Raw genomic sequence first — 18,272 nt, 5'->3', positions numbered from 1 at the left:
ACAACAGACAGCAAAGGCATCAAACAAAGATTCTGGCTGTGTAGATGCTGCTGGTGATTCTTAAGAGGGTCTCCAACCAAAGTCTGTGCTGTACGTGTGTGCTTCTGAAAAAGAAGAGCAGAAATATTGGGTCTCCTAATTACATTTTGCTTCCCAACGGCATCTGTTCTTATCACGGTAGCACCAGGCTCTATCCGCTTGGTCAATACTTGTATATTAACAAGAGACAATCGATAGAAAAAATTTAAAAAGAAAGTCAAGGTAATTAGGCTGAAGCTGCTGCTTATGAGTCTTCAATAATTACTTTAGCTTTCTCTAGTTTTCCCATCTCCAGAAAAATAGGGCCTGATTGAGGGACTGGGTCGTGTTTGACTGAGGACATGTCAAGATTATACAAAGCCAGGCAGGAAATAAAATTAAGCTGTATTTGTTTTAGAGCAGTAAAAGGGGCTTTGCCTGATGGCATGGGAAGAATAGACGTTGATTTAAATGCACCCATTAGCAGCTGTGCCATTGTTGGTACCTGTTTCATGTCATCAGTTTTTGCAACACTGGCAGAAGCCCACTCAGAAACACTGTGACATGTCATGCATCAAAGCTCCAGAGGAAGGTAGTGGATGAACTTCTCTCAGAAATGGGGTCGTTTTGGAAATTAGATCCCATCCTTTACAGAACCACGAAACAGCTCAAAACCGTATGGCTGCCGTAATTCGGCCATTGCTCCTTGTGGCCACTGTTGACAGGTATCGCTGTCCATTTACGGGCCTTGATGAACAAGCTATCCACATTAGGTGAATGAGCCTAATCTTTGGTTTTGAGCTACTTTGACATTTTTGTGCCTTGATGCTGGAAGTCCTAAATAAATCAGAACCACCCTGTTTCTGACTGCTGCGTATAAGGTTGGTATGTCTGCCTTTTAGGGGAAGGAAAAAAACAGAGGAATTCCTAGTTTGAGAGAGAGAAATCTAAGGAGAGAAGATAGGTTAGTGAGACAGATATTTCATGTTTTATGTCCATTTACAGTCTTCATTTGCACTATTTCTGTCAGCTCAAAGCACTTTATAAACTTTAGAACCAAATTATGTACCAACATCATTTCATTCACTGCCGATATGTAGCTGTTAAACATCTGCCAGGTATATATTTCCTAGAGGCAAAAAGAAAAAAATAAATGTAGAAGAGAATTAGATCTGGTTAAATATATAGAGGAAATTTAGATACGGAGGAATATAATATGCAGATATTTATTGAGCATCTGCTATGTACAGAGCATTACAGAAGACTCCCTGGGTACAGGAAATAATATAATAAACTTTCTGCACATACCCCCACCCCACCACCTAGGTTTGTAAATCAGAAGTGAATGATGGGGCCAAGATTTGAATCCAGGACAGTCTGATTTCAAAGCACAAGCGCTTAACTCTATTAATAGAGGATCACTTTTACTTGAAGCTTAAAAAAAAAAAAGACTGTCTAGGGGAAAATGAAATGTGTGAAGTGTGATCTTTACTCAATAAATGTAAATCTAATTAATGATAGTGATGCTAGGGTGTGGGGATGGAAGCGTATTGAATAAAACATATACAAGAGCATTGAACAGTGAGATGAGGAGTCACAGGTGGAACTAGAGCGTTGGTGTGAATTATTATTAATAGCTGTTAATATTACAAATGGTTGTATATTATTCCACCACTGTTGCCTTTGCATATGTGAATCTCTGCGACATGTATAATAGAACTTACAGCAAGTAAAACCAGTGCTGATTGTTGATTTGGGTCTGTCACTCTTATAAGATTGTGTGAAGGCCCTCAGAAGATTCTGTGTACCCTTTGGATTAGCTGAGGCCAAGGAATTGCAAATGTAGCTAAACCTGGACACATTTGATGGCTGAATTCTTTGCGGCATATTGCCCACCATCTCAAATGTTGGGAAGGTTCTAGTTGATGCTTTCACCGTGAAAGTAATACATAATAAGCACTTGTTCCTTTAGTTTAAATATTTATTTATTTATTTATTTAGGCTGTGCCGGGTCTTAGTTGCGGCACGCGGGATCTTTTAGCTGTAGCACTCGGACTTCTTAGTTGTGGTATGCGGGATCTAGTTCCCTGACCAGGGTTCAAACCCAGGTCCTCTGCGTTGGGAGCGTGGAGTCTTACCCACTGGACCACCAGGGAAGTCCTTGTTCCTTTACTTTAAAAAAAGTGATTCTGAATACACAACCACTTCTGGATTAAATATTTTTAGAAATTTGCCTAGGGGATAATTTTCAAAAGCTTATTTTCCTCTTCCCTCCTGACCCATTTTATTTAGACATCCCAACGAAAACCTTTTTCTACCTCTCTGCTTTTTTTTTCTCTACTTGTTGCTTCCATTGTCACTCCATATTTTTTTTACCTTGTTTTCATTTTTACCCTACAAAAAGTTTGAGCACCAAGTACCAAATAAGAGGGATGGAATATTATGCAGCCATTGAGACAATGTAGTTTAATTCTCTGGTAGGAGCTTAGATGTGAGTCCAACTGCCTGGCTTGAATCTTAGATAGTGCTTTAAATTAACTATGTAATCTTTACTAAGTTAGTTAAACTTACTGTCTTATTTTGTGTCTATAAAATGAGGATAGTAGAAGAACCTATCTTATAGGCTTGTTAATGAAGATTAAATGACCTAGCATATAGAAAGTACCTTGTATACAGTACCCTGTAAATGTTAGCATATTCTTTAGCATATTTAATAATAAAAACTATTACTACATTTATATTCATATGGCATGTTTAATGATATAGAAAATGTTCATGAGACAACTTCAGATGAAAGAAATAGGATATAAAGTGCTGTATGATTACAACTGTTTAATAAACACTTAGACATTTTTAAGTAGGCCAGAATAAAATAGACCAAAATTGTGGTTTGTTTTAGAACTGTTGCCTCCTGTTAATCTTTATCTATTTATTTTTGTAAATTTGAGATACTTATCACAGTACAGAATTATTTTATTGATCTCTTTACTTGGTTTTGATTGTCTCCCTCTCAAATGGAAGTTTTATGAGAAAGGAATCAAGCTGGTCTTTTCCACCATTGTCTAGCCCATGTCCAGAGCCACATATCTGGCAGAGAATATATCCCTTCAACACATATTTGTTGAATGAATATGTTTACTTCTTTCTTTTCTGTTTTCTAATTATTTAATAGAAATTTTCTGTCTAAAAATGCAACAAACTAGTGAATAAAACAGAAAAGAAACAGACTTATAGATCTGCTAGAGAACAAACTAGTGGCTACCAGAGGGGAGAGGAGAGGGGGAGGGGCAATATAGGGTCAGGGGAAAAAGGGTTATGATGGGATTCTATGAAATCATGTGTGTGACACTTTTGAAAATTGTAAAGCACTGTGGAATTTAAAGAATCTTTCATTCAATTAAAAAGAAAAAAAATTTCTAACTGCTATAATAGGAAAAAATTTCTATTTTAAAAACATTATGTCAGCTCCCCTAAAGGCATATTATTGCTCTGTAGTTCATGGTAAGGTAGCAAATAGTAAGAAAATGTTTCTCACATTACATGTTTACTTTTTTTTTTTTGATGTCATTCCAACTCACAGCCTTTATTTTAGTTTTTTTTTAAACATCTTTATTGAAGTATAATTGCTTTACAATGGTGTGTTAGTTTCTGCTTTATAACAAAGTGAATCAGCTATACATACACATATATCCCCATATCTCCTCCCTCTTGTGTCTCCCTCCCAGCCTCCCTATCCCACCCCTCTAGGTGGTCACAAAGCACCAGGCTGATCTCCCTGTGCTATGCGGCTGCTTCCCACTAGCTATCTCTTTTACATTTGGTAGTGTATGTAAGTCCATGCCACTCTCTCACTTCGTCCCAGCTTACCCTTCCCCCTCCCCATCTCCTCAAGTCCATTCTCTACATCTGCATCTTTATTCCTGTCCAGCCCGTAGATTGTTCAGAACCTTTTTTTTCTTTTTCTTTTTTTTTTAGATTCCATATATATGTGTTAGCATACGATATTTGTTTTTCTCGTTCTGACTTACTTCACTCTGTATGACAGACTTTAGGTCCATCCACCTCATTACAAATAACACAATTTTGTTTCCCTTTATGGCTGAGTAATATTCCATTGTATATATGTGCCACATCTTCTTTATCCATTCATCTGTCTTTGGACACTTAGGTTGCTTCCGTGTCCTGGCTATTGTAAATAGAGCTGCAATGAACATTGTGGTACACGACTCTCTTGGAATTATGGTTTTCTCAGGTTATATGCCCAGTAGTGGGATTGTTGGATCGTATGGTACTTCTATTTGTAGTTTTTTAAGGAATCTCCATATTGTTCTCCACAGTGGCTGTATCAATTTACATTCCCACCAACAGTGCAAGAGGGTTCCCTTTTCTCCATACCCTCTCCAGCATTTATTGTTTCTAGATTTTTTGATGATGGCCATTCTGACTGGTGTGAGGTGATACCTCATTGTAGTTTTGATTTGCATTTCTCTGATGATTAGTGATGTTGAACATTCTTTCATATGTTTGTTGGCAATCTGTATATCTTCTTTGGAGAAATGTCTATTTAGGTCTTTTGCCCATTTTTGGATTGGGTTCTTTGTTTTCTTGATATTGAGCTGCATGAGCCGCTTGTAAATTTTGGAGATTAATCCTTTGTCAGGTGCTTCATTTGCAAATATTTTCTCCCATTCTGAGGGTTGTCTTTTCGTCTTGTTTAAGGTTTTCTTTGTGGTGCAAAAGCTTTGAAGTTTCATTAGGTCCCATTTGTTTATTTTTGTTTTTATTTCCATTTCTCTAGGAGGTGGGTCAAAAGGGATCTTGCTGTGATTTATGTCATAGAGTGTTCTGCCTATGTTTCCTCTAAGAGTTTTATAGTGTCTGCCTTACATTTAGGTCTTTAATCCATTTTGAGTTTATTTTTGTGTATGGTGTTAAGGAGTGTTCTAATTTCATTCTTTTACATGTACCTGTCCAGTTTTCCCAGCACCACTTATTGAAGAGGCTGTCTTTTCTCCACTGTATATTCTTGCCTCCTTTATTAAAAATAAGCTGACAGTATGTGCGTGGGTTTCTCTCCTGTTGCATTGACCTATATTTCTCTTTTTGTGCCAGTACCAAACTGTCTTGATTACTGTAGCCTTGTAGTATAGTCTGAAGTCTGGGAGCCTGATTCCTCCAGCTCCTTTTTTCTTTCTCAACATTGGTTTGGCTATTTGGGGTCTTCTGTGTTTCCATAGAAATTGTGCAATTTTTTGTTCTAGTTCTGTGAAAAATGCCAGTGGTAGTTTGATAGGGATTGCATTGAATCTGTAGATTGCTTTGGATAGTATAGTCATTTTCACAACGTTGATTCTTCCAATCCAAGAACATGGTATAACTCTCCAACTGTTTCTATCATCTTTAATTTCTGTCATCCATGTCTAATAGTTTTCTGCATCCAGGTCTTTTGTCTCTTTAGGTAGGTATTCCTAGGTATTTTATTCTTTTGGTTGCAGTGGTAAATGGGAGTGTTTCCTTAATTTCTCTTTCAGATTTTTCATCATTAATGTATACGAATGCAAGAGATTTCTGTGCATTAATTTTGTGTCCTGCTACTTTACCAAATTCATTAATTAGCTCTAGTAGTGTTCTGGTAGCATCTTTAGGATTCTCAGTGTATAGTATCATGTCATCATATCATCTGCAAACAGTGACAACTTTACTTCTTCTTTCCTGGTTTGGACTCCTTTTATTTCTTTTTCTTCTCTTGTTGCTGTGGCTAAAACTTCCAAAAGTATGTTGAATAAGAGTGGTGAGAGTGGACAACCTTGTCTTGTTCCTGATCTTAGTGGAAATGGTTTGAGTTTTTCACCATTGAGAATGATGTTGGCTGTGGGTTTGTCATATATGGCCTTAATTATGTTGAGGTAAGTTCCCTCTATGCCTACTTTCTAGAGAGTTTTTATCATAAATGTGTGTTGAATTTTGTCAAGCTTTTTCTGCATCTATTGAGATGATCGTATGATTTTTCTCCTTCAGTTTGTTAATATGGTTTATGCCATTGATTGATTTGCATGTATTGAAGAATCCTTGCATTCCTGGGATAAACCCCACTTGATCATGGTGTATGATCCTTTTAATGTGCTGTTGGATTCTGTGTGCTAGTATTTTCTTGAGGATTTTTGCATCTGTGTTCATCAGTGATATTGGCCTGTAGTTTTCTTTCTTTGTGACATCTTTGTCTGTTTTTGGTGTCAGTGTGATGGTGGCCTTATAGAATGAGTTTAGGAGTGTTCCTCTGCTGTATTTTGGAAGAGTTTGAGAAGGATAGGTTTTAGCTCTTTTGTAGAATTCACCTGTGAAGCCATCTGATCCTGGGCTTTTGTGTGTTGGAAGATTTTTTTTTTTTTTTTTTTTACAAGGAAAACCCCTATAACTGGGACAGGTTGGAGGGAGGGAGGTAAATATGAAGAATTTCTTTTTGTTTTTATAAAGTTATTTATTTTATTTTTGGCTGCATTGGGTCTTCATTGTTGCTCTTGGGCTTTCTCTAGTTGCTGCGAGTGGGGGCTACTCTTCATTGCGGAGCGCAGGCTCTAGGTGAGCAGGCTCAGTTTTTGTGGCTCCCGGGCCTAGTTGCTCTGTGGCATGTGGGATCCTCCTGGACCAGGGATCAAACCCGTGTTCCCTGCATTGGCAGGTGGCCTCCCAACCCCTGCGCCACCAGGGAAGCCCTGTTCGGAGATTTTTAATCACAGTCTCAATTTCAGTGCTTGTGACTGGTCTGTTTATATTTTCTATTTCTTCCTGGTTCAGTCTCGGAAGGTTGTGCTTTTCTAAGAATTTGTCCATTTCTTCCAGGTTGTCCATTTTATTGGCATATTGTTGTTTGTAGTAATCGCTCATGATCCTTTGTATTTCTGCAGTGTCAGTTGTTACTTCTCCTTTTTCATTGCTAATTCTATTGATTTGAGTCTTCTCTCTTTTTTTCTTTATGAGTCTGGCTAATAGTTTATCAATTTTGTTTATCTTCTCAAAGACCCAGCTTTTAGTTTTGTTGATCGTTGATATTGTTTCCTTCGTTTCTTTTTCATTTATTTCTGATCTGATCTTTATGATTTCTCTCCTTCTGCTAACTTTGAGGGGTTTTTGTTCTTCTTTAGTTGCTTTAGGTGTAAGGTTAGGTTTTTTATTTGAGATGTTTCTTGTTTCTTGAGGTAGTACTGTATTGCTGTAAACTTTCCTCTTAGAACTGCTTTTGCTGCATCCCATAGGTTTGGGTCTTCATGTTTTCATTGTTATTTGTTTCTAGGTAGTTTTTGATTTCCTCTTTTTTATTTCCTCAGTGATCTCTTGGTTATTAAGTAGTGTATTGTTTAGCCTCCATGTGTTTGTATTTTTTACAGATCATTTCCTGTAATTGATATCTAGTCTCATAGCGTTGTGCTCGGAAAAGATACTTGATACGATTTCAATTTTCTTAAATTTACCAAGGCTTGATTTGTGATCCAAGATATGATCTATCCTGGAGAATGTTCCATGAGCACTTGAGAAGAAAGTGTATTCTGTTGTTTTGGGATGGAATGTCCTATTGATACCAATTAAGTCCATCTCATTTAATGTGTCATTTAAAGGTTGTGTTTCCTTATTTATTTTCATTTTGGATGATCTGTCCATTAGTGAAAGTGTGGTGTTAAAGTCCCCTACTATGATAGTGTTACTGTCAAATTCCCCTTTTATGGCTGTTAGCATTTGCCTTATGTATTGAGGTGCTCCTATGTTGGGTGCATAAATATTTACAATTGTTATATCTTCTTCTTGGATTGCTCCCTTTATCATTATGTAATGTCCTTCTTTGTCTCTTGTAATAGTCTTTATTTTAAAGTCTGTTTTCTCTTATAGGAGAATTGCTACTCCACCTTTCTTTTGATTTCCATTTTCATGGAATATCTTTTTCCATCCCCTTACTTTCAGTTTGTATGTGTCCCTAGGTCTGAATTGGGTCTCTTGTAGACAACATATATACGGGTCTTGTTTTTGTATCCATTCAGCCAGTCTTTGTCTTTTGGTTGGAGCATTTAATCCATTTACATTTAAGGTAATTATTGATATGTATGTTCCTATTACCATTTTCTTAATTGTTTTAGATTTGTTATTGTAGGTCTTTTCCTTCCTTTGTGTTTCCTGCCTAGAGAAGTTCCTTTAGCATTTGTTGTAAAGCTGGTTTGGTGGTGCTGTATTCTCTTAGCTTTTGCTTGTCTGTAGAGGTTTTAATTTCTCTGTCAAATCTGAATGAGATCCTTGCTGGGTAGAGTAATCTTGGTTGTAGGTTTTTTCCTTTCATCACTTTAAATATGTCCTCCCACTCCCTTCTGGCTTGCAGAGTTTCTGCTGAAAGATAAGCTGATAACGTTATGGGGAGTCCCTTGTATGTTATTTGTTGTTTTTCCCTTGGTGCTTTTAATATTTTTTCTTTGTATTAAATTTTGATAGTTTGATTAATATGTGTCCTGGCATGTTTATCCTTGGATTTCTCCTGTATGGGGCTCTCTGCAGTTCCTCGACTTCATTAACTATTCCCTTTCCCATATTAAGGAAGTTTTCAATTATAATCTCTTCAAATATTTTCTTAGTCCCTTTTTTTATGCAAAAAATGGTAGCCTGACTAAGTAAGTCACAGATTCCTTCATTCGTTTACTCATCATAAATTTTCCCAATGCTAGAGTTGCTACCTAGTATCTTTTTTACCCACTAAGCCACAGCACATCTCTGCCAGAGGCTCAATTACATGCGCATGTGCCAGTGAGAGGAAGTACTTTCTTCTGTGCCAGATATTTTGCTTTCCAGTAAAACTTGGCCTTGGCATTCAGTGTTGAGGTCCGGAAGGTTCTCTGGTTGCTCTAAAATTCCGTGTTCATTTTTGAAGAGGAAACTTAAGCGAAATCGGATTGTAACAGTAGACAAAGGTTCATACAGAGAGAATTCAAACAGAATGGTGAAATCTTTTCATCTGTTGCTTAAAAATTTCAGTCACAGAGATGCATCTCATCTTTCCCATAATTCCTCATTCGACTGCCAGGCTGATGGCAATAAATTCTACCACGGTTCTTATAAGTCAGGACACAATTTTCTGTTTTCTAAAGAGGGTCTCACTGAAGCATTTTGGAGAAAGACAAAACAAAGGAGAATGAGGGAAGGAGAGGAGAAAGTAGGTTGAGGAGAAAGAGTCAGAGGTTCAGAAGACGGACATTATCCCAGTACAACTACATCTGGGAAGGGTTAGGACTCATATATCAAGACAAAAGATATGTTGTTTCAAGAAGCACTTAGAATAGCACCTGCATCTCCAAATCTGTGGTAAAAGTAATATAAATTGAATGCGTGTAGTGAATTCTCCAGTAGCATTTTGTTGCTCTGAAGATCTGAGACTTCTCTCCTCTGAGCCCTTAAGATAGATTGACTCCAAATTGCTACTGATTCCGTTTTCTAAACTACTAGTATTGCTGTACATTAAGACCTGTACTGGCCACTATTGTGGCCTCTCCTGTTGCGGAGCACAGACTCCGGATGTGCAGGCTTAGCGGCCATGGCTCACGGGCCTAGCCGCTCCGTGGCATGTGGGGTCTTCCCAGACCAGGGCACGAACCCGTGTCCCCTGCATCGGCAGGCGGACTCTCAACCACTGTGCCACCAGGGAAGCCCAAGACCTATTCTTTTAAAATTATTGTAAAATATTGGAATGCATTGCAGTGAACACACCTAGAAGCAGTTACTACTGAAAGTAAATTAGGCCAGAATATCAAGACAGCTGTATACTTAGTAGAAAGAATAAATGCTAAGTGCTATATTGCTCTTGTTTCTTAAATTAATTTATTTACTTTTGGCTGTGTTGGGTCTTCTTTGCTGTGCATGGGCTTTCTCTAGTTGTGGCGAGTGGGGGCTACTCTTCGTTGCGGTGCGCGGGCTTCTCATTGCCGTGGCTTCTCTTGTTGCAGAGCACTGGCTCTAGGTGCGCGGACTTCAGTAGTTGTGGCATACAGGCTCAGTAGTTGTGGCACACGGGCTCAGTGGTTGTGGCTCGCGGGCTCTAGAGCTCAGGCTCAGTAGTTTTGGCGCACAGGCTTAGTTGCTCTGCAGCATGTGAGATCTACTCAGACCAGGGCTCAAACCCGTGTACCCTGCATTGACACGTGGATTCTTAACCACTGACCCACCAGGGAAGTCCCTATGTTGTTCTTAATGGCATTGGTGGTGGTGATTTATATTGCTGGTATTATTTCGTTTTTCTTATATGAAATAAATTTGGCATGTTTAACTTGTAATAATAACTCTAAGAGGATTAGTAGTGACATGCTTTATTTAAAAGCACACAGGAAATTGGTATGCTCTGAGGGTCAGATGAAATAATTTGTGAATTGGTTTTGAAATTCACATACATTGAAATGTATGTTGGCATAATGATGATGGATCTTTCTAGACCCTTATGTATTGAGTTACTCTGTTCAAAAGTAAAGATGATTTGAGCTGTCTTACCCTTCACAGGATCAGACAAGAGCAAGCAGCCTAACTTAGCCTCTTCATTACTCCCCTTCCCCCCAGCTCAACGTAATTGTTCCTATTCTGAGGCAGTGTCTGAAATCTGTATAATTCAGCAAGAAAAACCGGCAACGAGGGAGAATATTAATTATTTTCTTGCCTATCAGCCACCACCACATAATTGCAACAGCTACATCCTGATTGAAAATTTAGTCTTTCAGACTTAGAATGGCTCATTAACTTTTTGCTTCCTGTTCTCATACTGAAAAAGAAGAATCTAAACAAAGAGGCTAGGAGACCAGTAGATTTTCTCTTCCTATGGGTATGTCCTTTAAACCTTCCCTTTGTGCTAGGCCAGCCCTATTTACAGATCTAGGAACTGCTGGTGTAGTATGAGCTGAAGTACTACAAGACCTGTATTTCCCCCAAATCCCTTTTTTTTTTTTTTTTTTTTTGGCCACGCCACGCAGCTTGCAGGATCTTATTTCCCCTACCAGGGATTGAACCTGTGCCCTAGGAAGTGAAAGAGCAGAGTCCTAACCACCAGACCGCCAGGCAATTCCCCCACAAATGCTTCTTGCACTGATCAGTTATTAAGGTAACGTCTTTCTACCTGGCCTTAGATTTCTACCCCAGAATCAATACTCTGGATTAGATAATGAACCTGAGGATATTTTCTTCAGAAGGGTACTTGTTAAAAATGATATACTTTTGAAGGAAGACCTCAGATCCTAGAAACTTACAATGATTCTTTTCATTAGTATACTTTACAACTCATCTATGACAAGCTTCAGGAGAGGCAGTGTGAAACCTACCAATGAATGAATCCCTGTCTCAAGAGGAATCACATGAAATCCTGGATTGGGAAGTCGTTTCATCGTTCCATTGGCGGTCCCCAAGGTCACTCCCGTGTTTGAAGATTCAGTAGGACTCATGGAAGTTGGCATAGAGTCGTACCTATGGCTAAGATTTATTACAGTGATGTAGTCAGGATACACAATTGGCTGATAAGGGAAAAAGGCACAAATGGTCTTCAGGAATTCATGGACTGGCTTCCTTATGCTCTCTCTCCCCCATGAGATCACTCAGGGCACCTTCTTCTCACAGCAACAGAAATGCAGCAACATGTATGAGAGATTCAGTGCCCAAGGTCAGGGACTAGCCACCTGGTCATGTAGGCACCCTTTGTCTAGCGCCCAGAATCCCAGACTACAAGCAAGAAAGCAGGTGTTCAGCATGAACCACATTGTTTGCACCAACAGTCTAAGCGCAGTAAACCACCTTTATCAGGGAAAGGTGAGAACGCTTCCCAAATTTAAATTTGGTTTTTGTTCTTTTTCCGGACTCCCTGCCCTAGCTTATAGACTTCAGTGAAGGCCAAAGAGGTGATGGAAAGGGGAGAGATTTCCCCAGATGGCCTACTTTACAATTTTACTCATGTCTCTGGGTCCTGATGATGATGGCCTATATTAAAAAGCTTTATGTATAATCAGACTGAGGTACTCTAAAACTATGACTTGTTTTGAGTGTTCAGTCATACGTAATTCTAAGCTGGTCAGACTTCACAGGGTTAATATTATGTCTAAAATTCCCTAGTTCTAGCACTGAGCAGGATCCAGTGTGAACTAGTATTTTAACATCAAATCAGTGACCAATTTGTTTTCATACTAAATTGAGTCTCCTTTGATAGTACCTTGAGATTCAGTAAAAGATGAATTCTAGCCACTTGTTTAATATACTCTCTCCTTTCCCCCATTGGCCTTCATAGAGGTTGGTTGGCTTTTTCTTTGCCAGTGGATTTTAGTGCCGTGAATACTAAACGGGCACGCCTCTGGAACTGAAGTGAGACTGCTGGAAATTTATCTGCAGTGAAGGAAAGCTACTTCCTTAAGTGAAGGCCTAATGTTGTGATTTTCTAGTCATCAGCAAAGAAGGTAGATTTTATATTACAGTTATCTGGAGATTCGAATTACATGGGCTTTTATTTCCATCCTACATCCGCCTCCATTGTCTCCTTTCCCCCAAGATTGTGGATTCTCTATGTCCTTAATTTTGAGCCATTGTTATTAGTGGTTGATGGAAATGTGTTTTATGTTTCAAGGATATTTAGACTCCAATATGTTTAAGAATCATTGGCCTAAAACACTTTTTCTGATGTGTCCATTGAACTCCAGTTTCTCAGGAAGTCTTTGGCTATTTTGATTTTGTATGCACTTCCCGGGATGGAGACCCAGAGCATCATTGGTAGACCGCTGGTTTCTTCTGGAATGAATCTCATATGTAAAGCAGGAGTGCCTCTGGTACTTCATTTTGTAGAGAGTCCAGTTTTTGAATAAGACAGTGTAGGACCTGAGAGGTGGGTAGTGGATGTGTGAGGGGATTATAAACTTGTTTTGAACTTTGTCAATGAGAAGACTTCAGAAAATCAATTATTGGAGAATGTAAAATTTCCTGAAATGCAGGAGGCAGATCACTTGGAGAGAAGTCATTTGTATTTCATACCCAGACGTCTATTAACCTTGAGAAGGAGCCTCTCACAGAAAGTGCTTTTTCCCCTCAACTGGTTTACCAAATCCTTTGAATCTCTTGTTTCGTTGAAGGCCATAAAAATATTAGGAAGGCCAGTGTATTTCACAGTCACAAAGGCACTTTTAATTGCTTCCATGAAGTTGTGTCCTGTCTTTCTTCTTTCCCAACAAAGTGACATGTATTAACATTTCCCTGGTAGTTATTTGTAATTGCACTAGTGTTCACCATTCCCAAATGTTACAATTGAATCCTTGGAGAGTCTAGTCACATTTCTAAGCAGGTGTACCACATTACAGCTCAAGACTTCTGCTTGAAATCTAGAGTTCCAATTAGTCAGATATCCGGCCTGAGAAGGGCTGGCGAGGGAAAGACCTGAGAAAACACACAGCCCAAAATAGTTTGAAATTTCCCTGCTGCTTTGCCTCCAACCAAATTTGATTTGTCAGCATGTGAGAGGGCATTAGATCTTCTAAGAAACTGCTTGGTTTCCATTCCATTCAAGTATAATTGGTTTTCAGGGACTGAATTAAAGCAGGAAAGCAAAAGTTAGGTGGATGATGTAAGTGAGCAAATAACTCCATATGTAACAGAATCTTGGTCTGAGTGTTTGTTAGTTCTTTGTTCTTCGTTTCCATCAAAACCACAGTTTCATATACGGCTTTTTGTCGTGCTGGATTTTACGTATTGTCTTAAAACACAACTGCAAAATACTTACATCTGATTTTCTATTTTAACTTGTTTCAAGAGAACTGACACTGCTCTCTTATATACTATTCCTTTCACTCGGAATGGCTACTCTGTTATATCTCCTGAATTTTCTAATTTCTTTTCTTTAAGACCAGGATCTAAAATCTTTTCTTCCAGTTAGTGTTCCTTTTCCAGGGGACTCATTTATGTCTCTACAATGCTTAGGAATTTAGCTAATTCATTTGCTTTCTCTTACTGCACTGCTACCTAAGGGAAGTTGTGTGATCAAGAGGAAGGAGCATGGGTGGTAGAAACTGAATCGTTCTGGGTCTGCAGCTGGCTTTGCTGCTCACCATCTCTGAGTTTGGTCAGGTCATCTAACTTCTCAGAGCGATGATATTCTCCTAATAGAATGGGACCAATGGCACCTGTCTTTCTAGGGTGTTGTTCGTTATTTCATTTGTACATTCTTTAGTTTGTGCATTCTTTCATTCATTCATTCAGAATAGGTATTGAGCAATCACTCTGTAGTGAGCACCATGCAAATGCTAGGGATATCAACATGGACACGGTCTGTGCTCTTAGGATGCCTACAATCTAGTGGGAAAAGTGGATATGAAACAAGTAGTTACAAGCATGGCCACTGTTTAAAAACAGAAAATAAAAGAGAGAGTACAGAATGCCATAGGAGTATGACAGGGTAGAAACAGTGAGAAGCTATTTTAGTTCGTTTGGGCTGCTACACAAAATACCATAGACTGAGTGGCTTAAACAACAGAAATTTGTTTCTCACAGTTTTGGAGGCTGGGAGCTCCAAGATCAAGGCACTGGCAGATTCAGTGTCTGGTGAGAGCCTGCTTCCTAGTTCAGGGATGACCATCTATCCTCACATGGCAGAAGGAGTAAGGGAGCTTCCTGGGGGGTCTTCTGTAAGGGCACTAATCCCACTCATGAGGGTTCTACCCTTATGACCTAATCACCTCCCAAAAGCCCCACCTCCAAATACCATCGCATTGGGGATTAGGTTTTAGCATATGAATTTTAGGAGGACACAAATATTCAGTCTATAGCAGAAGTCATCCAAGTATTTTTAATGTTTTTCACGGGGGAGAGAGACTGAGAAAAGTCATGAACAGCTTTGCTTAGCAAATAAATGTTAACTTAATGGATGTTTCCATGGAAGGTGAGCTATAAACAGGCCATGCTTTGCTGGCCTTAGGAGATTTTGCATATCTTTCGCCAGCCTCAGTTTTCCAGTTTGTCTCAACCTTTGAACTCTCAACTTGCTCTCTCAGACATTACTGCACATAACTGCCTGCATCTGGCCCCATGTCTTGCTAATGCTGCCCCGAATAGGTGAAGCCTGCTTCTTTGCCCTGGGATTTGGTCCCTTCTGCTTCTCTGACACCAGTCCTCTTATTCCTATCCTGCAGAATACTTGATGTTTTTCTCTACCGTGTTGACCATCTCTTTCAAAGATCAAAGAACTAAATCTCTTTAGAATGTGCTCTGTGTGTTCTGAATCTGCTTTGTGTGTTCTGTATCTTTTCAGCTTAAACGTATGAATATAGGAAACTTTCACCTAGTGGTAATATGAACACCAAGAAGCTGAAATAACCACCAGTTCTGTACTCTTCAGATTACAACGGCAGTGGCGATCTCACTGAGGCAGTCCCGGGACTTCCTGCTGTATCACGAGCATACCCAAGCATATGATACTTGGTAGATACTTAACAAGATGTTTTTAAGTAAAGGATTATATTAACAAACATTCAGGGGTGAGCTTAGATTACATCTAAACAGCAAACAAAAACTCTAGAAATGAGATATGTAATAGGTACAGCAAGATGTCATTCGTGCTGCAGAGATGCAATGGAAGGATTAAATGACTTCTGTCTGAGAAGGCCCAGAAAGGCTCTATGACCATTACACCACTGTCTTGGTTCATTTAGGTTGCTGTAACAAAATGCCACACTGGGCAGTTTATAAACAACAGAAATTTATTTCTTATAGCTCTCAAGGCTGGAAGTCTGAGACCAGGGTGCCAGCATGTTTGGGTGAGACCTTTTCTTCCAGGTTGCAGACTTCTTGTTGTGTCCTCACATGATGGAAGGGACTGGGAACTCTGTGGGCTTTCTTTTATAAGAGCACTAGTACTGTTTTTGACCTAATCACCTCCCAAAGCCCCTACCTGCTAATACGATCACCTTTGGAACTGGGATTTCAACATACGAATGTTGGGGGAACACAAGCATTCAGACCATAGCAACTATTTATGTTGCATCTTAAAGGATGGCAAAGATTTTTCCAGGTGAACAAGGAAAGAAGCACATTCTAGCCTGAGAATTTAGCATGTGGATTGTGTAAAGTTGGAAAGATGCTCACACATTGGCTGAACTACAAGTTACTCACTGAACCTGGAGAGCCGGGAGTATGCGGAGGCGTGGTGAATGCGCAGCTGAAGAGGTGGGCCCAGGCTGGAACCCGACGGTTTCTTGCGTTTAGGGCTGATAATTTTAGACTTTGTGAGTTGGGGAGTATTGAAGGAGTTCAGATCAGAAGAATAATTGGATCAGATCTGAACTTAAAAAGGTGGAGGAAAGTGAAGAGGAGATGAGTAATTACCGTGTACCAGCTCGACTGTACACTTTCCACACGCACTGACTCATTTAGACCTCACATCTTCAATGCCCACAGTAATGTGTCAGTGGCGTCAAGGATATTTTGAACCAGGCGAAGCTGAAGACAGTGAGGACAGCTTATTATAATAGTTGGTAGAGAGATGATGGGGTCTTAAAATAAGATTGTTTCAGTAAGACTAGAGTGAGGAAGTCTTGGCAGCAGAATTGACAGATTTTGAACAGGCTGTTGGAGGTGAAAGAGAGGGGGGAGGCCAGGGTGCCAGTTCTGCCTTGGGCAGCTGGGGATATGCCTTTCTCTGAAACAGAGACCTTGAGAGCCGGAGCAGGTTTCTGGGGAAAGATGTTAAGTTTAGGTTTGAACTTGTGGCATTTGGTCCTGAAGAAATATCTGGAAGGATGCATTAGTTCGTTACCTTGCAGTAACTTAAATGTAAAGGAGTTAGTGGTATTTGTGTGGTGATTAAAGCCATGACAGTAGTTGAATGGACTAGGGAGTTTGTTAATTAAGAAAATTACTGGGTGACACCTTAGGGAATATCCCACTTAAAGAATGGTCAGAGGAAAGAGAGCCTAAAATGAAGATACTACTACTACAAACTACTGTAATTCTTTTTTTTTTTTTTTTAATTATTTATTTTTGGCTGCGTTGGGTCTTTGTTGCTGCGCGGGCTTTCTCTAGTTGCGGCGAGCGGGGGCTACTCTTCGTTGCGGTGCTCGGGCTTCTCATTGCGGTGGCTTCTCTTGTTGCGGAGCAGGGGCTCTAGGTGCAGTGGGCTCAGTAGTTGTGGCTCGTGGGCTGCAGAGCGCAGGCTTTCTTTTCTTTTTTTTTTTTTTGATAATGTAAGTTTTTTTAAAAAACTTATTTGAAATTTACTTAACTGCTCTGAACTTCCACTATCCCACCTGTAGAATGAAGGTATTGATCTTGATTGTCTCTGAGATTATCTCTAAATCCTTTTACATGATAACCAGTCTGTGACTCTATGACTCTTTTAATGTAATAAACCTCTATAGCACTGGTAATTCTTTATTTTTTTGTGTCTTACACTCCATTAAGAATATGGTGAAAGCTTTGGATCCTCTCCATTAAAAAATGCCACTATGCGCAAACACAAAAATGTTTCACGATCTAGGAACCAAGAACCTTTGCTCTAAGCAAAGGAAAGAAAAAAAATATGGAAATGACATAGAATTCAGAAAGTATTTCATATCCAAGAAGTAGGAGAAATGATGTGGTTGATTTCTCTCTAGTATCGTGTAACCCGGAAAGCAGAAAATGGAAAGAAATTCTGAAAAGCATGTATAAAACACATTGTAAAGTTACATAAAAACATTGACCAAAATGAGTTGAAAGTATTTGGGTATTTTATTTAATTATTTATTTAATTTAGGAGAATCGCTGTTACTGTAGTAAAAAATGGTGACTCTTAGAGCTATACGTGGAAATACTGAATTCCGGCTTCTAGAATGAGAGGGAACAATGGGCAAGATCACCACTGTCTGGCTGCTTTTTTAAAATGTGTGCTGATGGACTAAATATACCCCCAGCTTCACTGTACAGTGTTAGAAAATCTATCTGTGAAGTTGGTTGGTCAAGAGTTTGTTTTCTGTATGGAGCGAGCGCATAAGCAGACGCTAACATCCAGCCTTAACACAGATGAGACCGCTCCTTCCTCCAGCATCACCTTCTGTGTGAAGCTAGTGGATCCTCACTTTAAAGTGTGATTATAGTGGGGAAGTGATGTCATGTTGAAGGTAAGCCATTGAACATAAGTTGCATTTTGTGGCTCTAGTTAAATTGCTTGGGATTTTTCTGCTGAGCTAAAGAAGATAGGGGAAGAAAGCAATTTTAGAAAACAATATGAAGCATCTCATTTTGTA

General features: G+C 39.3%; 1 protein-coding gene across 1 annotated transcript in view; it reads left to right on the top strand.

The window, feature by feature from the left end:
• The window catches only part of EXOC4 (exocyst complex component 4), a 793,839-nt gene that overhangs the window by 477,319 nt on the left and 298,248 nt on the right, over positions 1-18,272 (top strand). The gene's annotated exons all lie outside the window — the stretch shown is intronic.

The sequence above is a fragment of the Neophocaena asiaeorientalis genome, unplaced genomic scaffold (assembly GCF_003031525.2).
Source record: "Neophocaena asiaeorientalis asiaeorientalis breed wild unplaced genomic scaffold, Neophocaena_asiaeorientalis_V1.1 scaffold364, whole genome shotgun sequence".
NCBI lineage: Eukaryota > Metazoa > Chordata > Mammalia > Artiodactyla > Phocoenidae > Neophocaena > Neophocaena asiaeorientalis.
Note: the sequence above shows the minus strand (reverse complement) of the source record. Positions and strands in the feature narration are given on the sequence as shown.